We start from the raw sequence: 22,160 nt of genomic DNA on the forward strand, positions 1-22,160 counted from the left end.
TAGTGAACTAGTCACCAATAATTTTGTGACCAGGCAAATCAAAACCACAAAAAAAGAAAACAGTTTCAAATTACCATGTTATTGTCTCACCCACTCAAACAATTTATTTTCAACATAAATATATAACCTTGATATGAGATGTCTGACTAAAGCAAGCACTATCAACAAGACCATGACAGCATCTCTTCTAAGGTTTAGATTTTGGCCAGAATTCCTGATACATAGAATAGTCCATACCAAGAGTCATTGTTCCTGCAAAAAAGCCTTGGGTTGCCAGACACATGTGAATCAGGTAAATGGACATTTTACTATTTTCCCTTCTCTTCAATTTATATAATTCATACACAATGATTGCTGAAAAACCTGCCATTCCAATGAGAACAAATGGTGCCCCTAAAGCTATTCAAATAAATTTAGATCCATGACGTTCATTATATGAAGAAAGAGAAACATCTGTGTTGGTAGACAGTGATTGAAGAATCTTTTGAGAACTACAGGATGTCTTTAAGTCACTTAAATACTCTGGTTCTGTTCTCCAGAAGAGATCACATCTTGGATCACAAATCAAGCCTTGGAAAATTTAAGAAAATTGAAATCTTATCAATCATCTTTTCCAACCACAATGCTATGAGATTAGAAATCAATTACAGGAAAAACTGTAAAAACCACAAATACATGGAGGCTGAACAGTGTGCTGCTAAATAACCAAGAGATCACTGAAGACATCAAAGAAGAAATAAAAAAATACATACGAACAAAATACAATAAAAAAACGATGATCCAAAACCTATGGGATGCAGGGAGAGGACTGGGGTTGGCTGGGTGAACACAGCCTGAAAGGGCAAGTACACCACAGCCAGCAGGGAGGGAGTCCAGGAAAAAGTCTATAGCTGCCAAAGAGGAAAGAGACTTTTTCTTGCCTCTTTGTTTCCTGGTACACGAGAAGAGGGTATTAAGAACACTGCTTAAAGGAGCTCCAGAGATGGGTGCGAGCCACAGCTATCAGCAAAGGCCCCAGAGACGGGCATGAGATACTAAGGCTGCAGCTGCAGCTACCAAGAAGTCTGTGTGCAAGCACAGGTCACTCTCCACACCTCCCTTCCTGGAAGCCTGTGCAGCCTGCCACTGCAGGGCCCCATGATACAGGGACAACTTCCCCGGGAGAACACACGGTGCATCTCACGCTGCTTCAACGTCACACTGGCCTCTGCTGCCACAGTCTCATCCCGCATTCTGTACCTCTACCTCCCCCCGGCCTGAGTGAGCCAGAGCCCCCGAATCAGCTGCTCCTTTAACCCCATCCTGTCTGAGCAAAGAACAGATGCCCTCAGGCGACCTACAGGCAGAGGTGGGGCCAAATCCAAAGCTGAACCCTAGGAGCTGTGCAAACAAAGAAGAGAAAGGGAAATGTGTTTCAGCCACCTCAGAAGCAGTGGATTAAACCGCCACAATCAACTTGATGTACCCTGCATCTGTGGAATACCTGAATAGACAATGAATCATCCCAAATTGAGGAGGTAGACATTGGGAGCAACAATATATATATATTTTTCCCCTTTTTTCTTTTTGTGAGTGTGTATGTGTGTGCTTCTGTGTGTGATTTTGTCTGTATAGCTTTGCTTTCACCATTTGTCCTAGGGTTCTGTCTGTCCTTTTTTTTTTTTTTTCCTTTTTTAGTATAGTTTTTAGCACTTGTTATCATTGGTGGATTTGTTTGTTGGTTTGGTTGCTCTCTTCTATCTTTCTTTCTTTCTTTTCATTTTCATTTTAATTTTTTAAAAATAATTATTTTAATAAATTTATTTTATTTTACTTTCTTTTCTTTTTTTAATCTTCTTTCTTTCTTTCTTTCTTTCTCCTTTTATTCTGAGCCATGTGGATTACAGGCTCTTGGTGCTCCAGCCAGATGTCAGGGATGTTCTTCTGAGATGGCAGAGACAAGTTCAGGACACTGGTCAACAAGAGACCTCCAAGCACAACGTAACATCAAACAGTGAAAATGTCCCAGAGATTTCCATCTCAACGCCAAGACCCAGCTCAACTCAATGAACAACAAGCTACAGTGTTGGACGCCCTATGCCAAACAACTAGCAAGACAGAATCACAAGCCTGTCCATTAGCAGAGAGGCTACATAAAATCTAAATAAGGCCACAGACACCGAAAACACACCACCAGATGTGGACCTGCCCACCAGAAAGGCAAGATCCAGCCTCATCCACCAGAACACAGGCACTAGTCCCCTCCACCAGGAAACCTACTCAAACCACTGTACCAACCTTAGCCACTGGGGAGAGACACCAAAAACAATGGGAACTAAGAACCTGCAGCCTGCAAAAAGGAGACCTCAAACACAGTAAGTTAAGAAAAATGAGAAGACAGAGAAACACACAGAAGATGAAGAAGCAAGGCAAAAACCCACCAGACCTAACAAATGAAGAGGAGATAGGCAGTCTACCTGAAAAAGAATTCAGAATAATGATAGTAAAGATGATCCAGCATCTTGGAAATAGAATAGACAAAATGCAAGACACATTTAACAAGGACCTAGAAGAAATAAAGAGGAAGCATGCAATGATGAGCAACAAAATAAATGAAATTAAAAATACTCTAGATGGGATCAACAGTAGACTTATGTATATGTATAACTGATTCACTTTGTTATAAAGCAGAAACTAACACAGCATTGTAAAGCAATTATACTCTAATAATGATGTAAAAAATAAAAACAAAAGAAAAACAACAGAAAAAACAAAGAATCTCATCACTTCAGGTAAGATTAGATGCAGATAGCAAACAAGTTCTTAGAATTTCAAATCAGAAATTGTGGCACTTGAGGTAGGATAATGCCAAGTTAATACACATTATAACATTGAACATTTAAAAGAATTTGTGCCTATAATGCATGGTATATAGAAATTTATTATTAAAATCCAACCAAACATCTCTGAATTTCAATTCATTTCTGGAGGTGTAAATCAGTGTCTCCTCAATATGAATGTTTATTTGAACTGTATAAGGGAATAAAACAATCTCTGAACAAAAAAACTATGGGATACAGCAAAAGCAGTTGTAAGAGGGAAGTTTAGAGCAATTCAAGCTAATCTCATGAAACAAGAAAAATCTGAAATAAACAATCTAACCTTACACCTAAAGCAAGTAGAAAAAGAAGAACAAAGAAAACCAAAAGTTAGTTGAAGGAAGGAAATCATAAAGATCAGAGCAGAAATAAATAAGTGAAATAGAAACAAAGAAATCAATAGCAAAGATCAATAAAACTAAAAGCTGGTTCTTTAAGGGGATAAACAAAATTGATAAACCTTTAACCAGACTCATCAAGAAAAAAAGGGAGAGGATTCAAATCAATACATTTGAAATGAAAAAGGAGAAGTTACAACAGACACTGCAGAAATACAAAAGATCATTAAAAGACTACTACAAGCAATTATATGCCAATAAAATGGACAACCTGGAAGAAATGGACTATAAATTCCAAATTATTGGAAAGGTACAACTTTCCAAGATTGAACTAGGAAGGATTAGAAAATATAAGCAGTCCAATCACAGGTAATGAAATTGAAACTGTAATTAAACATCTTCCAACAAACAAAAGTCCAGGACCAAAGGGTGAATTCTATCAAACATTTAGAGAAGAGTTAACACCGATCCTTCTGAAACTCGTCCAAAAAATTGCACAGGGAGAAACACTCCCAAACTCGTTCTATGAAGCCATCATTACCCTGATACCAAAACCAGACAAAGATATCACAAAAAAAGAAAATTATAGACCAATATCACTGATGAACATACACACAAAAATCCTCAACAAAATACTAGGACACAGAATCCCACAGCACATTAAAAAATATCATACACCATGTTCAAGTGGAATTTATCCCAGAGATGCAAGGATTCTTCAATATATGCAAAACAATCCATGTGCTACACCATATTAACAAATTAAAGAATAAAAATCACATGATCATCTTGATAAATGCAGAAAAAGCTTCTGACAAAATTTAACACTGATTTATGATAAAAACTCTACAGAAAGTGTGCATAGAGGGAACCTACTTCAACAAAACAAGAATCATATTTGAAAAACCCACAGCAAACATCATTATCCATGGTGAAAATCTGAAAGCATTTCCTATAAGTTCAGGAACAACAGAAGGATGTCCACTCTCCCCACTATTATTGAACATTGTATTGCAAGTCCTAGCCACAGAAATGAGAGAAGGAAAAGAAATAAAAGGGGTCCAAATTGAAAAAGAAGAAGTAAAACTGTCACTGTTTGGCAATGACATGATACTATACATAGAAATCTTAATGATGTTATCAGAAAACTACTAGAACTAAGCAATGAATTTGGTGATGTGGCGGGATACAGAATTAATGCACAGAATTCTCTTGCATTCCTATACTCTAACAATGAATGATCAGAATAGAAATTAAGGAAACAATCTCATTTCCCACTGCAACAAAAAGAGTAAAGTATCTAAGAAGAAACTGACCTCTGGAGGCAAAAGACCTGTACGCAGAAAACTATAAAACACTGATAAAAGAAATCAAAGATGATATAAACAGATGGAGAGATATACCATACTCCTGGATTGGAAGAATCAATATTGTGAAAATGACTATACTACCCAAAGCAATCTACAGGTTGAACACAATCCCACTCAAATTACCAATGGCATTTATCACAGAACTAGAACAAGACATTTTACAATTTGTACGGAAACACAAAAGACCCTGAATAGCAAAAGCAATCTTAAGAAAGAAAAACGGAGCTGGAGGAAGCAGGCTCCCTGACTTCAAACTATACTACTAAGCTACAGTAATCAAGATAGTATGGTACTGGCACAAAAAAAGAAATATAGATCAATAGAACAGGATGGAAAGCCCCAAGATAAACCCACACACATATGGTCACCTTATCTTTGATGAAAGAGGCAAGAATATACAGTGGAGAAAAGACAGCCTCTTCAATAAGTGGTGCTGGGAATACTGGACAGGTACATGTAAAAGCATGAAATAAGAACACTCCCTAACATCATACACAAAAATAAACTTCAAATGTATTAAAGATCTAAATGTAAGACCAGACACTATAAAACTCTTAGAGGATAACTTAGGCAGAACACAGTATGACATAAATCACAGCAAGATCCTTTTTGACCCACCTCCTAGAGAAATGGAGATAAAAACAAAAATAAACAAATGGGACCTAATGAAACTTAAAAGCTTTTGCACAACAAAGGAAACTATAAACAAGACAAAAAGACAACTCTCAGAATGGGAGAAAATATTTGCAAATGAAGCAGCAGACAAAGGATTAATATCCAAATATACAAGCAACTCATGCAGCTCAATATTAAAAAAAAAATCCAATCAAAAAATGGGCAGAAGACCTAAATAGACATTTCTCCAAAGAAGACATATGGATAGCCAAGAAATACATGAAAATATGCTCAACATCACTAATCATTAGAGAAATGAAAATCAAAACCAAAATGCGGTATCATCTACACCAGTCAGAATGACCATCATTGAAAAGTCTAGAAACAATAAATTCTGGAGAGGGTGTGGAGAAAAGGAAACCCTCCTGCACTGTTAGTGGGAATGTTAATTGATACAATCACTATGGAGAACAGTATGGCGGTTCCTTAAAATACTAAAAATAGAACTACCATATGACCCAGCAAACCCACTTCTTGGCATATATCCTGAGAAAACTATAATTCAAAAAGAGACATGTACCACAATGTTCACTTTAGCACTATTTACAGTAGCCAGGATATGGAAGCAACCTAATGTCCATCAACAGATAATGGATAAAGAAGATGTGACATATATATGCAATAGAATATTATTCAGCTGTAAAATGGAATGAAATTGAGTTATTTGTAGTGAGGTGGATGGACCTAGTATCTGTCATACAGACTGAGGTAAGTCAGAAAGAGAAAAACAAATACCATATGCTAACGCATATATATGGAATCTGAAGTGGTACTGATGAACCTAGTGGGAGGGCAGGAAAAAAGACCCAGATGTAAAGAACGGACTTGAGGACACGGGGAAGGGGAAGCTGGGATTAAGTGAGAGAGTAGCACTGACATATATACACTACCAAATGTAAAATGGATGGTTAGTAGGAAGCTGTTGCATAGCACATGAAGATCAACCTGATGCTGTGTGACGACATAGAGGGATGGGATAAGGAGGGTGGGAGGGAGGCTCAAGAGGGAGGGAATATGGGGATATATGTATATATATAGCTTGTACTTTGTTGTACAGCAGAAACTAACACAACATTGTAAAGCAATTACACTCCAATAAAGTTGTGAAAAAATAAAATAAAATAAAATTCCAGAAAAAAATAATTCTCCTGTTCTCAATTTCTTTGTGGAAAAGGAAAGATTTTGATCTAATTTATTCCAAAGATTATTTGTGACTCAAACATTTAATGGTGGTTGACAATTTATATACTACTCCAATTATAGAGGGTCATGTGAAACAATATGTTCAAACATGTTAGTTTTAGACTTGCAATTCTGAAAACGTCTCAAGTAAGATCTCCAGAGAAAACACTGTTGTGTTGGCCAACATCATAAAAGCTGATCACAGAGCAATTTTGATTTAGTAATGGGTCACTAAAGTATGAGAATTTTTGCAGTTTAATCAGAACCATGAAAATAATTCTTGAGCATAGCATTTAGATCAGAGATTTCTCAGAGTGCACAAAGTGTTACACACAAAAGAACAGTGAAAGGAACTAACTGCTAAAAGACTAAGTCCCAGTTAAGACCAATTGCAATTTTCTAGTTTAAAAATGACTTTTCCCAACATATTCTATTTTATTACCTCTTAAAATGTATTCTCATAGTACAAATCATGATCATGTTTTTGGAGGTAGACTGCTCTGTTTTGAGGGGAATTGAAACATACCTATTTACTTAATATAACAATCCAATGTAATAAAATATAAAATTTTCCAATTCCTTTAAAGAAAAATGCTTATAAATTAGAAAAAGTGATAAAGAGAAATTGATTTATTTAGAAAAAGTTTGATTACATGCTAAATCTTGAATTTGAAAGAAAAAGATAAATTCATAATGCATTATTATTTTAAAAAATCAGTAAACATGACTTTCCACTTCCAAGGCCCAGTGTTGACCACACAATACATATAATGGCTATGTGATTTTGCCTAGTCAGCCCTGTTAATTATTTCTTTAAAGATATTCATACCTTTATACTTTCATATGGTTTCCTTCCATTCTCACAACCTCAGTCCTAGCTCAAGTTTAGAACAATAATGTTGCCTTTCAATACTAATATTTCCTCTAGTTTTCCTTATTCCCTCCATGTGGAACATTACCTCCAAATAAGTTTTCTTTTGATCATGTGGTTTACCGGCTCAAAAACATACAATGGGTCTCTAATAAGATCCACTATTTTCTAGGTTGAAAATAAATTCTCAGCTTCACTAGATGTTAAAACTGTGATACTTTTTAAAAATAAATATTTTATTTTAGAATAATTTAATTTTTTAGACACAAAACAATTTAATAGAAATTTTGTTTGTAGTTATTTCATTCTCATTTACAGAAATGTTGCAAAGATAGTATGAGTTCCCCTAAACTCTTTACTCAGTTTTCCCTAGTGTTAACATTCTACATAACCCTGGTACATTTGTCATAACTAAGAGATTAATAATAGTGTTTTATTAACTAAACTAAAGACTTTATTTATATTTCACTACTTTTCCACTAATATCTTTTTTTCTTTTCCAGGATTTAGTGTAAAATTTTTGAAAATAATAGAGACCTAATTGTTTTTTTCTAATATGAATTAGAAATGATACAGAAGATAAGATTTTTCATGTGAGTTATCTAGGGTCATAAACTAATTAGTGTCAGAACACTAATGTGAACTTGGGTCTCCTGATATGATTTATTTGGTCATTCATTTATTTAATCAGCCAGAAGCAATTAAAAAAATTCCAAACTACGTGTCACTTTGGAAATCTAATGTATTAGAAAAAACATCCTTCCAGAAAAGTACACACGTGAGTATGCTTTGAAAATATGTCAGGAAACTCATAAACACGCCAAACTTAAGATTTCCTTAAATGCTATACCATCTCCCAATACCTTAACAACACTACATTTAACTATGTTCTAATTTGGATTTTTAAATCAGAGTTTACTTAAATTGGTTTCATAGCCAACAAATGTTTTAAAATTACCTTTCTACTTGGCCCTTTTAGCTAAAATGTGAACATCTAAAAAAATTCAGAAAGTATCCTTTATCCTTTATTAATTGCAAGATAAACATTGACGACCCAGTCACTTGCATTGGTGCCATTTTTAGTGGAGAAAGAAAGAGGAGGATGTGCATTGGATTTCCCTCTTGCTTTAGATTATGCTCAATTATCTTAGTAACTAGTTTTCAGTTTATAGTGATCTAGATAATGTAAAGAATTTAGTTAAACTTGGTGTTATTTGTAAAGATATTATTTATGGCCAATAAAATAGCTGTTTTTTGTACTTCATAGAAATTCCTCTTTTTTTATGAAATTAATAGATGTCTACCATATTAGAACTATTGACATGGACCAGATTCTTGTCTTTAAATTCTGCACCCTGTTAGGCAATTAACATTTTATCATTACTGTCATGGGAAAAGAGAAACACCCTTCATCTAGAGTAAGGAATGTGCCCTAATATAGGACCAGCAATATGTCTACATTCAATCTAGAGCCTTATCATATAGACCAAACCTATGCCAAACAGTCAAACTACAAAAAAAGTCAAAATTGCCAGATCCTCTTTTTCATTTCATAACAATGAAATAATAACTAACCATTATTACACAGTACTTATTTATATATTTATGTATTGATTCTGACAACTATAAGCAATTAAACTTATAAAAGTGAGCTATTAGGTAAATATATATATATGACTTTTACTATAAAAATAACTGCAAAGTTATATTCTGATCCTCAAAGACTCCACTATTATGACCTCATAATGTTGGTAAATATATGGAATGATTGAGGTGGAATATTCTAAAGGCAACAAAGTAGACCAGATTTATTTTTAAAAATTAGGAAAGCTTATGACTTCCAATCCTCAGAATTATATTTTCTGGGGAAATTGCTATTTGGTACAGCAGAGAGACAAAGGAAGAAAGAGTTAAATAAAAATGTCTAAGTAGAATATCTCATTCAATTTTGCTATATGTGACTTTTATTGACACTTTTAAAAGGATAACATGGATGTTATTCTTTGTAATTAAAAAAATAGAAATATAATTATTGAGGCACAACTTAATTTATCCTTTTGGAAACACTATTAAGTCATTTGTCTTTAATATTTTTTTTCTTCGGTAAAATACAGTGTTTACAATTTTTGGTGCTTCTATAAAGAATAGGATGATCAATAAAGTCACTTAAAAGACTGACAGGACAGGAAAATACCAGCCCAAATATTATAAAAAAAAAATATAGTCACTAGTGCAGATGAACATTTTGATTTTTTAAAAACAGGAAGTTATAGGTAAACTACTAGACAGAATTTCTTTGGATGTCTTTCCCCATTTTAAGTATCTATAGTAAGAAGAGTGAATATTTACAGTATATCTCACTCTTGTATAATAATAATATTGACAAAGAAATAGAAGCAGATTTTCTACCTAGTGTTTTAACTAAGTTAGTAACTATTAACTTTTACATGCAAAGAAAAATATACCCAAGTAAGTTAATCTTTCTTCAATTATTCCATGCAAATCTCAATATACTAGAAAGGTGCATTCCTCTAAATTGTCTATAAAGTAAAATTCTGAATAATATGCCTATATTCACTGTGATTTTTTTTATATGCATTAGACACAAAATGTTTTAGCATAACAGACACAAAAGATGGTTTTCTGTTTAACCCGGAGGCCTCTATTTGCCACAGCTGATGTTCAGATCCACAGTAAGAGATACAGATATGGTTAGAAATACGGAGAGGCCAAGCAAATATTTTAGGACAAACATTCTTCTTTTTTATTACTTTGAGTATGAAAAGAACTCTAGGATAGCAAAAATGTAACCTGGACATATTCATATGTACGGAAATAAGAAAGAAACAAAATCACCCTTGCTCTGATTCCAGCTTGTTCCCTATTGATCCTTTTATCACTCTTTTGCAGAGCAAATCCTCCCATCAAGACAAGTCATCTTCAGAAATTATTGCTCCTTATCAACAGTTATTGACCCACAGAGATAGTTTGTCCATGGATAAGAACTCAGGCTCTAGGATAAGGCAGTTATGAATTTGAATTCTGACTCCTACATTGTGTGTTTTTAGCGGTGTGTTCTTGGTGATTTATTTAACCTTTCAAAGACTCAATTTCTTTTCATCTGAAAAATAAAGATAATAACAGTGCTTAACTCACAGGCTTGCTATGAATATTAAATGGGGTAATGTGAAAAAATATGCTTACAGAGAAAAAGTAATTCAATGTAAGTTTGCTATCACTGTCATAACATTTTAGAGCTAAAAGTTATTTTAGTAATCATCTAGGTAATCTCCTTCATTGTAGAGATGAAGGGACCAAGCCCAGAAACATTATCAGGTTGGCCAAATAGTACACAAAAGTTAATATCTTAACCAAGAGGAGACTTCAGTTCTCCAGATTCCTAGGCTAGAAATCTATTATACCAAACTCTAGTCTAAAAAATGTAGTTTATGGAGTTTTAAACATGATTCTAGTGGTCTAAAGAGACCCATAAGTTAACTATTACAACTTTCTGAGTACCCAGCTTTTTTAGAGATTATATAGGGCTAGCTATATCTGTCGGCAGATTGTGGAGTAAGGATACTGCAGTCATCTTATAAAAATTCCATGTACTACTCCTTAATTTCCTCAAGACAAACATCCTACTGCTTCTTAAATATAGAAATAAAATTCAGTCCTTGTTATGGATGTAATGCTTGTATCCCCCCAAAATTAATTTGTTGAAACCCTACACCTGAATGTGATGATAGGAGGTGGGGCCTTTTGGGAATTAGTTAAAATTAGATGAAGTCGTGAAGGTGGAGCTCATGGAGTGGAATAGGATTAGTGCCCTTATAAGTGTCATGAGAGCTTGCTTCCTCTCTCTCTTGCCATTATGTGAGGATAAAAAGAGAAGTCAGCCATCTGCAAGCTACAAGAGAGCTCTCACAAGAACCTGACCATGCTGGTACCATGATTTCTGACTTCCAACCTCCACAGCATAAGAAATATATTTCTATATTTCTAGTAGAAATTCTTTAAAAGTTAAATAACTCATCTTGCAAAGTCCTTTTCTTTCCTAGATTTTTAAAAAAATAATTGATATGTTTAAAAAAAAGTTCTCAAAGACAAGGACGTGTAGGTAGAATTGAGGCTACAGTTCTAGGCAGATGTTTTCCCCTTGTTTTAGGCAGAATAACAACCTTACCTCCTGACCAAAAGGAGGAGAGGAAGTAGGGTTCTTTAAAAAAAAAAAAATGTCCATGTCCTAATCCCTAGAACCTGTGAATATGTTAGGTTATGGGGCAAAAGTAAATTAAGGTTGCAGATGGAATTAAGGTTGCTAATCACGTGACTTTAAAATAGGGAAATTATCCTGGATTATCCAATGGACTCAATGTAGTCACAAGGGTCCTTAAAAGTAGAAGAAGAAGGAAGAAGAAAAGAGTCAGAAAAAGAGATGTGACAGTGGAAACAGTGTCAGAGGGATGCAATATTACTGGCTATATGATGGAGGAAGGAAGCCACGAACCAAGGAATGCAGGTGGACTATAGAAGCTGGAAAAGACAAGAAAACAGATTATCTCCTAGACCTTCCAGAGAAGAATGCAGCTCTGATGATACCTTGATTTTAGATCAGTGAGACCCATAACAGACTTCTATTCTATAGAACTGTAAGATAATAAATCTGTGTCATTTAAGCCACAAACTTTGTTGTAATTTAATTAACATATATGTTATTATGTACTGTAGGGGAGCAAAATTCACCACCCCAAAACGTCTCCTTGGTATGCAGATAAGTTTTAGCTGGAAGCAATCAAGGCCTCAAAGTCTCAGGAAGAAACTTTTACCTTCCCTCTAACTTCCTAAAAGAATAGAAGGACTATTCCAGGAAAGGAGTTATCACCATAGATAACTACAGTATGAACTAGGTGTGGTAGACAAGGAGGAACCTAGCAAAATCTATTCGTTAAAATTCCTTTCCGTGTCCCATTGTCTCTGTATGGCCTAGCAAACATTTCTTTACCAAACATTTGTTTTTCCATCTCCATGTGAATCGTCGTCCTCTCCTCTGAGGTCTCAAACCAGTACCCCCAACATCCTTTTTTGTCTTTAGATGAAGATGATATTTAAGATGAGGGCTTGGACCATTTGGAGAGTTACTTATTTTTCCTGGGTTTCTCCCATGTTATTAAACTTTTGTCTGATTTTCTCCTGTTAATCTGCCTCATTTCAATTTAATTCTTAGAGCACCCAGAAGAACCTAGAAGGGTAGAGGAAAATGTCTCTATCCCTAACAGTATCACTGCTTAAATTAGGGGATTTGCCATAAAAACAGTCAATGTTTATCACATGACTAAGACTTAGTCATCAGCAAAATGTCTTTGTTAATAAAAACTTGTAGGAATAAGCTGATTACTAGCTCAGTTCTGAGTCATAGCTCAAAATGCCTTTGGCCACATTACCAAACCCACTATTTCTTTGGAACTGCCAGATGAGGTCTGTAATCCAACTATCACACATCACTCAACATGGCTAAACATAAAATATGAGAATCAAGTGCAGAATAAATAGTCTATTCCTTCATGGAACAAACAGGTTAAAATAATAAATGAATGTGTACTGTGTTCCAAGTATAAGAGCTTTATAAACATCATATTTAATCCTAACAATAATCTTCTGATATAGATACCAATTTAAATATGAGGAAAATGGGCCCAAAAGAAATTGAGTTCCTAAATTTCAGAAAATAAGTTTCAGACTGGATTTCAACCTAAGCACTCTGATTCTGGTTCACTTGACCACTACCCTATCCTGCTCCATTGTTCATCCTCTGATATGATGAGCTATTTATACAGCATTTGTTAGAAGGTAACTTGGTTTGAACTGAAGAAGGAGCCTGTCACAGTGAATGAAAAATAGGCATTCTGAAAAGTCTAGTAGTTCAATTGTAAAATGAGAAAAAAATGCTTAAAGGTTAAGGAAAATTTTATATCAAAGTAGTTAAAGAGTTTTTCTATATTTTTAGTTTGCACTTAGCAAGGAAATACAATTGATTCTGCTCAGGCAAATAATTTGACTATTCATGCCATTTCAAAATTTGTTGAAAATGTCCTTAGTATAAGCAATTATTTCAGTTTCACAGATCAGCAGCATGATATTAAGAGACCATTGCTTATAATGTGCATTATTTTAAAATTTGGATGAGTGGGAACAATGATGATTGTAAACATAACATTCAGAGAAAAATGAAAACATCAAACATGAAAAATTCAAAATTCAATAAAAATTTCTTTTTGTCCAGAAATGAAACTAGTAATAAAGTGCCCTAGGTGAAGAGGAAATGGTCCTTGGGCATTACTGCATGCAACAAGATGACACATAATAAGTCTAAAAAAATGAATACTATTATATAAAAGTTATGGACTTGGTTTAGAAATCTTTATTCATTAAGTCTAAATGAATATTGAGGTAAACAACATCTGATCATTCCAATTCTAGTAACCTTTAGGAAACTCAATTATTTATATCATATGAAATGTAAATTAGCTTAATTTATGTAATGTCATGTTCATAGGAACATATATTGTAATAATTAAAAATTAGAAAAACAAAACCTGTGTTCATCAATAGAGGAATAGATGAGTGAACATTAAAATACAGTATAGTCATACACTGAAATGTTGACCAATAATTAAAATGATGGGCTAGAGCTATCTATGTCTCAACAAGGATAGATCTTAAAACATAAAATTTTAAAAAAGTTAGAGAAATGTTTATACAGTGAAATATCACTTATGCAAATTAAAATAAATGAAATTCTATTGTTTATGGATACACATGAGAAAGTTAATGTATAAAACACTAGACCTTGCAACACAACAAATTCATTAGGGTATTTGTCACAATGAAAAGCAGGAAAAATTCCAAAGGAAAAGTCTTATTTATTTTTATTAAACAAGATATGAAGCACATATAAAGGCTTAAACAAGTGGTGGGATCATGGGTATTATATTATTCCTTTTAAACTTTAGTACTTCAAAATATTTATAAAAGTGTTTTTTTTAATCAACTATTTAAATATTTCAGGCAAAATGTATTTGGAATGAATTATTCAGAAAATTATTTCAATTTCTCATTATATCCAAATAATCCACTCTCTTACAGTTTATGAAAATTATATAGTCTTGCTAAAGATAAATTGAATATAAACTTCTCTTAAGGAGGCAGGGGGATTAAGATGGCAGAGGAGTAGGACTTGGAATTCACATTCTCCCACAAAAACATTGAAAATACATCTATAAGTGGAACAGATTTACAGAGAACAGCTACTGAACTCTGACAGAAGACCTCAGGCATCCAAAAAGACAAGAAAACCTCTATGTAATTGAGTAGGGCAAAAGGAAAAAGAAAAAGAAAGACTGGGGACAGGGTCTGTACCCCAGGGAGGGAGCTATGAAGGAGGAAAGGTTTCTGCACCCTGGAAAATCTCTCTACTGGTGGCTATATCAGCCTGGATGGAAGGAGAGTTTCAGAGCCTAAGAGGAGAGAGCAGCAACAAGTTTGTGGAAGGCGAAATGGAGTACCCTGCACTCCCCAAACTGAGACACTCCTTTGTCAGTGCAGGTGGAGGCTAGGTGCTGAAGATCAGGATCCAGAGGTCAGATCCAGGGAGAGGACGAGGGTGAAATGTGCAGAAACATCTTGAAGAGGCCAGGCTGTGGCAACTGAGGGTTTACTCTGAAGAAGGCTGGGCATGCCAGAGAGGTGAGTCGCCATTATTAGGAGTCACACAAAGAGAGGGGTAGGACCACCATAAGAGCTTCTTTCCCTGTGAGCATTCCCAGGCAATAGGACACCACCTATAGGAGCTCCAGGGGCAGGTGTGAGTCACTGCCACCATCTTGGGCTCCAGAGGCAGGCACTAGCCACCTCTACCAGACCCATGAGCTGATGCCAGGCCTTGCCCTTGTTGTCCCAGGAGAGTGCATATAGCTTCTGTCACTAGAAAATCTACCTGCAGTCACCAGGACCTGTCCCAGCTGTCCCAGAAGGGTATGGATAGCTCCCACCACTAAGAAATCTATGAGCAGGAGCCAGGACCTGCCCCTGCTGTCCCAGGAGTAAGTGGATAGCATCTGCCCCTAGGAAATTCATGAGCAGGCACCAGGATCTGCTCTCACTGTCCAAAGCAGGCAAGGGCTGCTGTACCTACACATTCCATATCAAGGGGATAACAGTCAGCACATGCTGAGGAAAGAGGCAGCAAACAACGAAATTAAAAGGAGCAGCCCCTCGATTCTGGAAAAGAGGGTGGAGTAGAAGGACCTAAGCTCATCTACTCTCATGAAAACACCAAAATCAAAACTAACTGCTGAATAACCATCAATGAAAATAACTGGAACCAACCAAAAAAGATATTTTACATTCAAAGACAAAGAAGAAGCCACAATGAGATGGAAGAAGGAGCACTTTCACAACAAAATCAAATTCCATACCCACTGGGTGGGAGAACCATGAACTGGAAAAAAAATCATATCACAGAGGTTCTCCCACAAAAATGAGAGTCCCAAGCCCCACATCAGGTTCCCCAACATGAGGGTGTGGCAATAGATGGAAGAATACCCAAAGCATTTGTCTTTGAAGACCAGTGGGGGAGGAGTACAGGAGAACCACAGGACTGGGGGAAACAGAGATGCCACTATTGGAGGGTGAACACAACTTTTCACGTACACTGGGATCCAGAACAAAACAGTAACTTCATAGGATCCAGGGCTGAATCTACCTATGAGTCTTGGAGTGTCTCCTGGAGAGATGGGGGTTGGCTGTGTGTCACTTGTGGGGCAAGGACACTGGGGACAGAAACCCCAGAGAATAATGATCATCTTGAGCTCCCCAGGAGGTTGCCACTCTGGCATCAAGACTCAGCCCTACCCAACAATCTACAGACTCCAGTGCTGGAATGCCCCAGGCCAAACAACCAGCAGGATAGGAACACAGATCCACCCATTAGCAGACAGGATGCCTGAAGCTATACTGAGCTCACAGCCACCTGTAAACCTGCTTCCTTGACACGGCCTTGCCCACCAGAGGGACAAGACCCAGATCCACCAAACTGAGGGCAGGCAGCAGTCCCTCTCAACAGGAAGCCTGCACAAGCCTCAGAACCAAACTCACCCACCAGAGAGCAAACACGAGAAGCAGGAGAAACTATGACCCTCCAGCTGTCAGAAAGGAGACCATAAACACAGAAAGTTAGAGATAATGAAATGGCAGAGAAATATGTTTCAGATGAAAGAACAAGATAAAAAACCACAAGAACAACTAAGTGAAGTGGAAATAGGCATCTGTCAGAAAAGAATTTGGACTAACGATAGTAAAAATGATCCAAGATCTTGGACAACGAATGGAGGCACAGACCGAGAAGCAACAAGAGATGTTTAACAAAGAGATAGGCGATTTAAAGAACAAACAAACAGATGAACAACTCAATAACTGGAATGAAAAATACACTAGAAGGAATCAATAGCAGAATAACTGAGGCAGAAGAAGGAATAAGTGAGCTGGGAGACCGAAAGGAGACAATCACTGCCATGGAGCAGAGTAAAGAAAAAAGAATGAAAAGAAATGAGGACAGTCTCAGAGACCTCTGGGACAACATTAAACACACCAACATTTATATTATATGGGCCTCAGAAGAAGAAAAGGGAGAGAAAGAACTGGAGAAAATATTTGAAGAGATTATAACCAAAAACTTCCCTGACATGGGAAAGGGAACACTCACTCAAGACCAGGAAGGGCAGAGAGTCCCATACAAGATAAATCCAAGGAGGAACATGCAGAGACATATTAATCAAACTGACAAAAATTTAAGACAGAGGAAAAATAGTAAAAGCAACAAGGAAAAGCAAGAAATAACATACAAGGGAAGCCCCATTAGGTTATCTACTGATTTTTCAGCAGAAACTCGGCAGGCCAGAAGAGAGTGGCATGATATATTTAAGGTGATAAAAAGAGAAAAACCTACAATCTAGAATACTTTCCCCAGCAAGGCTCTTGTTCAGATTCAAAGGAGAAATCAAAACTTTTACAGACAAGCAAAAGCTAAGAGAATTCAGCACACACACACACACCCCAGGCCAGCATTACAACAAATCCTAAAGAAACTTCTCTAGGCAGAAAAGAAAAGGACACATATAGAGTCAAGAAAATTACAAATGGGGAAACTTACCAGTAGAGACAAACATAAAGTAAAGGTAGGAATTCATCCCCACACAAATATCAAAACCAGCAATTATGAGAAGAGGAGAGTACAAATGCAGGATATTCAAAATGCAATGGAAACTAAGAGACCAGCAACCTAAAACAATCTGGTATATATACAGATTGCTATATCAAAACCTCATGGGAACCACTAACTAAAAACTACAATAGATACACACAAAAAAGGAAAAGCAATCCAAACACATCACGAATGATAGACATCAAATCACAAGAGAAGAGAACAAAAGATAAAGGGAAGAAAAAAGATCTTCAAAAAAGAATCCAAAACAATTAACAAAATGGCAATAAGAATATTCATACTGATAATTATCTTAAATGAAAATGGATTAAGTGATCCTACCAAAAGACATAGACTTGGTGAATAGATAAAAAACAAGACCCATATATATTCTGTCTACAAGAGACTCACTTCAGATCTTAGGGCAACATACAGACTGAAATTGAGGGGATGGAGAAAGGTATTCTATGCAAATGGAACTCAAAAGAAAGCTGGAGTAGCAATACTCATATCAGAAAAATACAGACTTTGAAATAAAGAATGTTACAATAGACAAAGAAGGACACTGCATAAAGATCAAGGGATCAAACTAAGAAGAAAATATAGCAACTGTAATTACATATGCACCCAACATAGGAGCACTTCCATATATAAGGCAAACATTAACAGCCATAAAGGAGTAATGGACAGTAATATGACAGTAGTGGGGGACATTCATACCACAGTCTTATCAATGGACAGGTCATCCAGACAGAAAATGAATAAGGAAACACAGGATTTAAATGAGACATTAGACCAGATGGACTTAATTGATATTTACAAAACATTCAATCTGAAAGTAGCTGAATACACTTTCTTCTCAAGTGCACATGGAATATTCTCTAGGATAGATCACGTCTTGGGTCACAAATCAAGCCTTGGAAAGTTTAAGGAAGAAACTTTCAGAAAACTGAAATCATACCAAGCATCTTTTCTGACCATAACGCTATGGGATTAGAAATCAATTGGAGAGAAAAAACACTAAAAAACACGAACATATGGAGGCTAAACAATATGCTACTAGACAACCAATGGATCACTGAAGAAAAAGAAATTAAAAAATACCTAGAGACAAATGAAAATGAAAACATGATGATCCAAAACATAAGAGATGCATCAAAAGCAATTCTAAGAGGTAAGTTTATAGCAATAAAATCTTACCTCAAGAAACAAAAGAATTCTTAATAAACAACCTAACCTAGCATCTAAAGCAACTGTAGAAAGAAGACAAACAAAACCCAAAGTTAGTAGAAGGAAAGAAGTGATAATGATCAGGGCAGAAATAAATGAATAGAGATGAAGAAAACAATAGCAAAGATCAATGAAACTAAAAGCTGGTTCTTTGAGAAGATAAACAAAATTGATAAACCTTTAGCCAGACTCATCAAGAAAAAGAGGGAGAGGACTCAAATCAATAAAATTAGAAATGAAAAAGGAGAAGTTACAACTGACACCACAGAAATACAAAGGATCATAAGAGACTACTAAAAGCAACTATATGCCAATAATATGGACAACCTAGAAGAAATGGACAAATTTTTAGAAAATACAACCTTCCAAGACTGAACCAGGAAGAAATAGAAAAAAAGAACACGCCAATCACAAGTACTAAAATTAAAACTATGATTAAAAATCTTCCAACAAACAAAAGTCCAGGACCAGATGGCTTCACAGGTGAATTATATCAAACATTTAGAGAACAGTTAACATCTATCCCTTTGAAACTCTTCCAAAAAACTGCAGAGGGAAGAACACTCCCAAGCTCATTCTAGTAGGTCACCATAACCCTGATAAACAAAACCAGACAAAGACACCACACACTAAAAAAATAGCAGGTTAATATCACTGATGAACATAGGTGCAAAAATTCTCAACAAAATACTAGCAAGCTGAATCCAATAATACATTAAAAGGATCATATACATTGATCAAGTGGGATTCATTCCAGTGATGCAAGGATTCTTCAGAATGCACAAATCAATCAGTGTGATACACCACATTAACAAACTGAAGAATAAAAACCATATGATCATCTCAATGGATGCAGAAAAAGCTTCTGACAAAATTCAACACTGACTTATGATAAAAGTTCCCCAGAAAGTGGGAATAGAGAGAACTTACCTCAATGAATAAAGGCTGTGTAAGACAAACCCACAGCCAACATCATTCTCATCAGTGAAAAGCTGAAAATATTTCCTCTTAGATTAGGAGCAAGGCAAGGATGCCCAGTGCCACCACTTTTATTCAACATATTTTGGAAGTCCTAGCCACAGCAATCAGAGAAGAAAAAGAAATAAAAGAAACCAAATTGGAAAAGAAAATGTAAAACTGTCACTGTTTGCAGATGACATGATATTATATACAGAAAATCCTAAAGATTTCATCAGAAAACTACTAGACCTAATCAATGCATTTGGTAAAGTTGCAGAATACAAAATTAATACGCAGAAATCACTTGCAATCCTATACGCTAACAACAAAAGATCAGAAAGAGAAATTAAAGAAATAATCCCATTTATCATTCCATAAAAAAGAATAAAATACCTAGGAATAAAGCCATCTTAGGAGACAAAAGACCTCTACTTTGAAAAGAATAAGATGCTGATGAAAGAAATCAGAGATGACACAGACAGATGTTCTTGGATTAGAAGAATCACTACTGTCAAAAGGACTTAGTACTCAAGGCAACCTACAGATTCAATGCAATTCCTATCAAATTATGAAGGGCAGTTTTCATAGAAGGAGAGCAAAAAATTTTTTAAATATGTATTGAAACACAAAAGACCCTGAATAGCCAAATCAATCTTGAGACAGAAAAGCAGAGCTGTAGGAATCAGAACCCCTGACTTCATACTATACTATAAAGCAACAGTAGTCAAAACAATAAGGTACTGGCACAAAAACAGAAATATCAATGAATGGAATAGGATAGAAAACCCAGAAATAAACTCATACACCTATTGTCAATTAATCTACAAAAACGGAGGCTAGAATATACAATGGAGAAAAAGACCGTCTCCTCAATAAGTGGCACTGGGAAAACTGGAAAGCTACATATAAAAGAATGACATTAGGAGGAGTTGAGGAAGATGACAGAAGAGTAAGATGCGATGACCTTCCTCCCCACAGACGCATCAGAAATACATCTACACATGGAACTGCTCCTATAGAACACCCATTGAACGCTGGCAGAAGACCTCAGACCTCCCAAAAGGCAAGAAACTCCCCATGTACCTGGGTAGGGCAAAAGATAAAGAAAAAACAGAGACAAAACAATAGGGATGGAACTTGCACCAGTGGGAGGGACCTGTGAAGGAGGAAAGGTTTCCACACACTAGGATGCCCCTTCCCCTTCGCAGGGGGAGACTGTGGGTGGCATAGGGGGGAAACTTCAGAGCCATGGAGGAGAGCGCACCAACAGGGGTGCGGAGGTCAAATTGGAGAGATTCCCACATGGAGGATTGGTGCTGACCAGCACTCACCAGCCTGAGAGGCTTGTCTGCTCACCCGCCAGGGAGGGTGGGAGCTGGGAGCTGAGGTTCGGGCTTCAGTCGGATACAGGAAGAGGACTGGGGTTGGCAGCGTGAACAGAGCCTGAAGGGGTTAGTGCACCACGGCTAGCTGGGAGGGAGTCCAGGATAAAGTCTGGACCTGCTGAAGAGGCAAGAGACTTTTTCCTTCCCTCTTTGTTTCCTGGTCCGCGAGGAGAGGGGATTAAGAGAGATGCTTAAAGGAGCTCCAGAAACGGGTGTGAGCCACGGCTAACAGTGCGGACCCCAGAGAAGGGCATGACATGCTAAGGCTGCTGCTGCTGTCACCAAGAAGCCTGTGTGCGAGCACAGGTCACTATCCACACCTTCCCTCCCTGGAGCCTGTACAGCCTGCCACTGCCAGGGTCCCATGATCCAGGGACAACTTCTCCAGGAGAACGCATGGTGCGCCACATGCTGGTGCAATGTCACACTGACCGCTGCCACCGCAGGTTCGCCCTGCATCCGTACCCCTCCCTCAACCCGGCCTGAGTGAGCCAAAGCCCCCGAATCAGCTGCTCCTTTAATCCCATCCTGTCTGAGCAAAGAATAGACGCCCTCAGGCGACCTACATGCAGAGGCGGGATCAAATCCAAAGCTGAAGCCTGGGAGTTGTGCAAACAAAGAAGAGAAAGGGTAATTTCTCCCAGCAGGCTGAGGAGCAGCGGATTAAATCTCCACAAGCAACTTGACATACCTTGCATCTGTGGAATACCTGAATAGACAACGAATCATCCCAAAATGAGGAGGTGGACTTTGAGAGCAAGACGTATTATTTTCTCCCCTTTTCCTCTTTTTGTGAGTGTGTATGTGTGTGCTTCTGTGTGAGATTTTGTCTGTATAGCTTTGCTTTCACCATTTGTCCTAGGGTTCTGTCCGTCCATTTTTTTTTTTTTTTTACTTATTTTATCTTACTTTATTTTATTTTATCCTCTGTCTTTCTTTCTCTCTTTCTCTTTCTTTCTTTCTTTCTTTCTCTCTCTCTCTCTTTCTTTCTTTCTTTCTTTCTTTCTTTCTTTCTTTCTTTCTTTCTTTC

General features: G+C 36.6%; 1 protein-coding gene and 1 pseudogene across 1 annotated transcript in view; both read right to left on the bottom strand.

Moving 5' to 3' along the window:
• GUCY1A2 (guanylate cyclase 1 soluble subunit alpha 2) overlaps positions 1–22,160 on the bottom strand; it is a 428,505-nt gene that overhangs the window by 17,781 nt on the left and 388,564 nt on the right. The gene's annotated exons all lie outside the window — the stretch shown is intronic.
• LOC102992211 (HIG1 domain family member 1A, mitochondrial-like) lies at positions 188–1,232 on the bottom strand (annotated as a pseudogene).

Source organism: Physeter macrocephalus, chromosome 16 (genome assembly GCF_002837175.3).
Source record: "Physeter macrocephalus isolate SW-GA chromosome 16, ASM283717v5, whole genome shotgun sequence".
In the NCBI taxonomy this organism is placed as follows: domain Eukaryota; kingdom Metazoa; phylum Chordata; class Mammalia; order Artiodactyla; family Physeteridae; genus Physeter; species Physeter macrocephalus.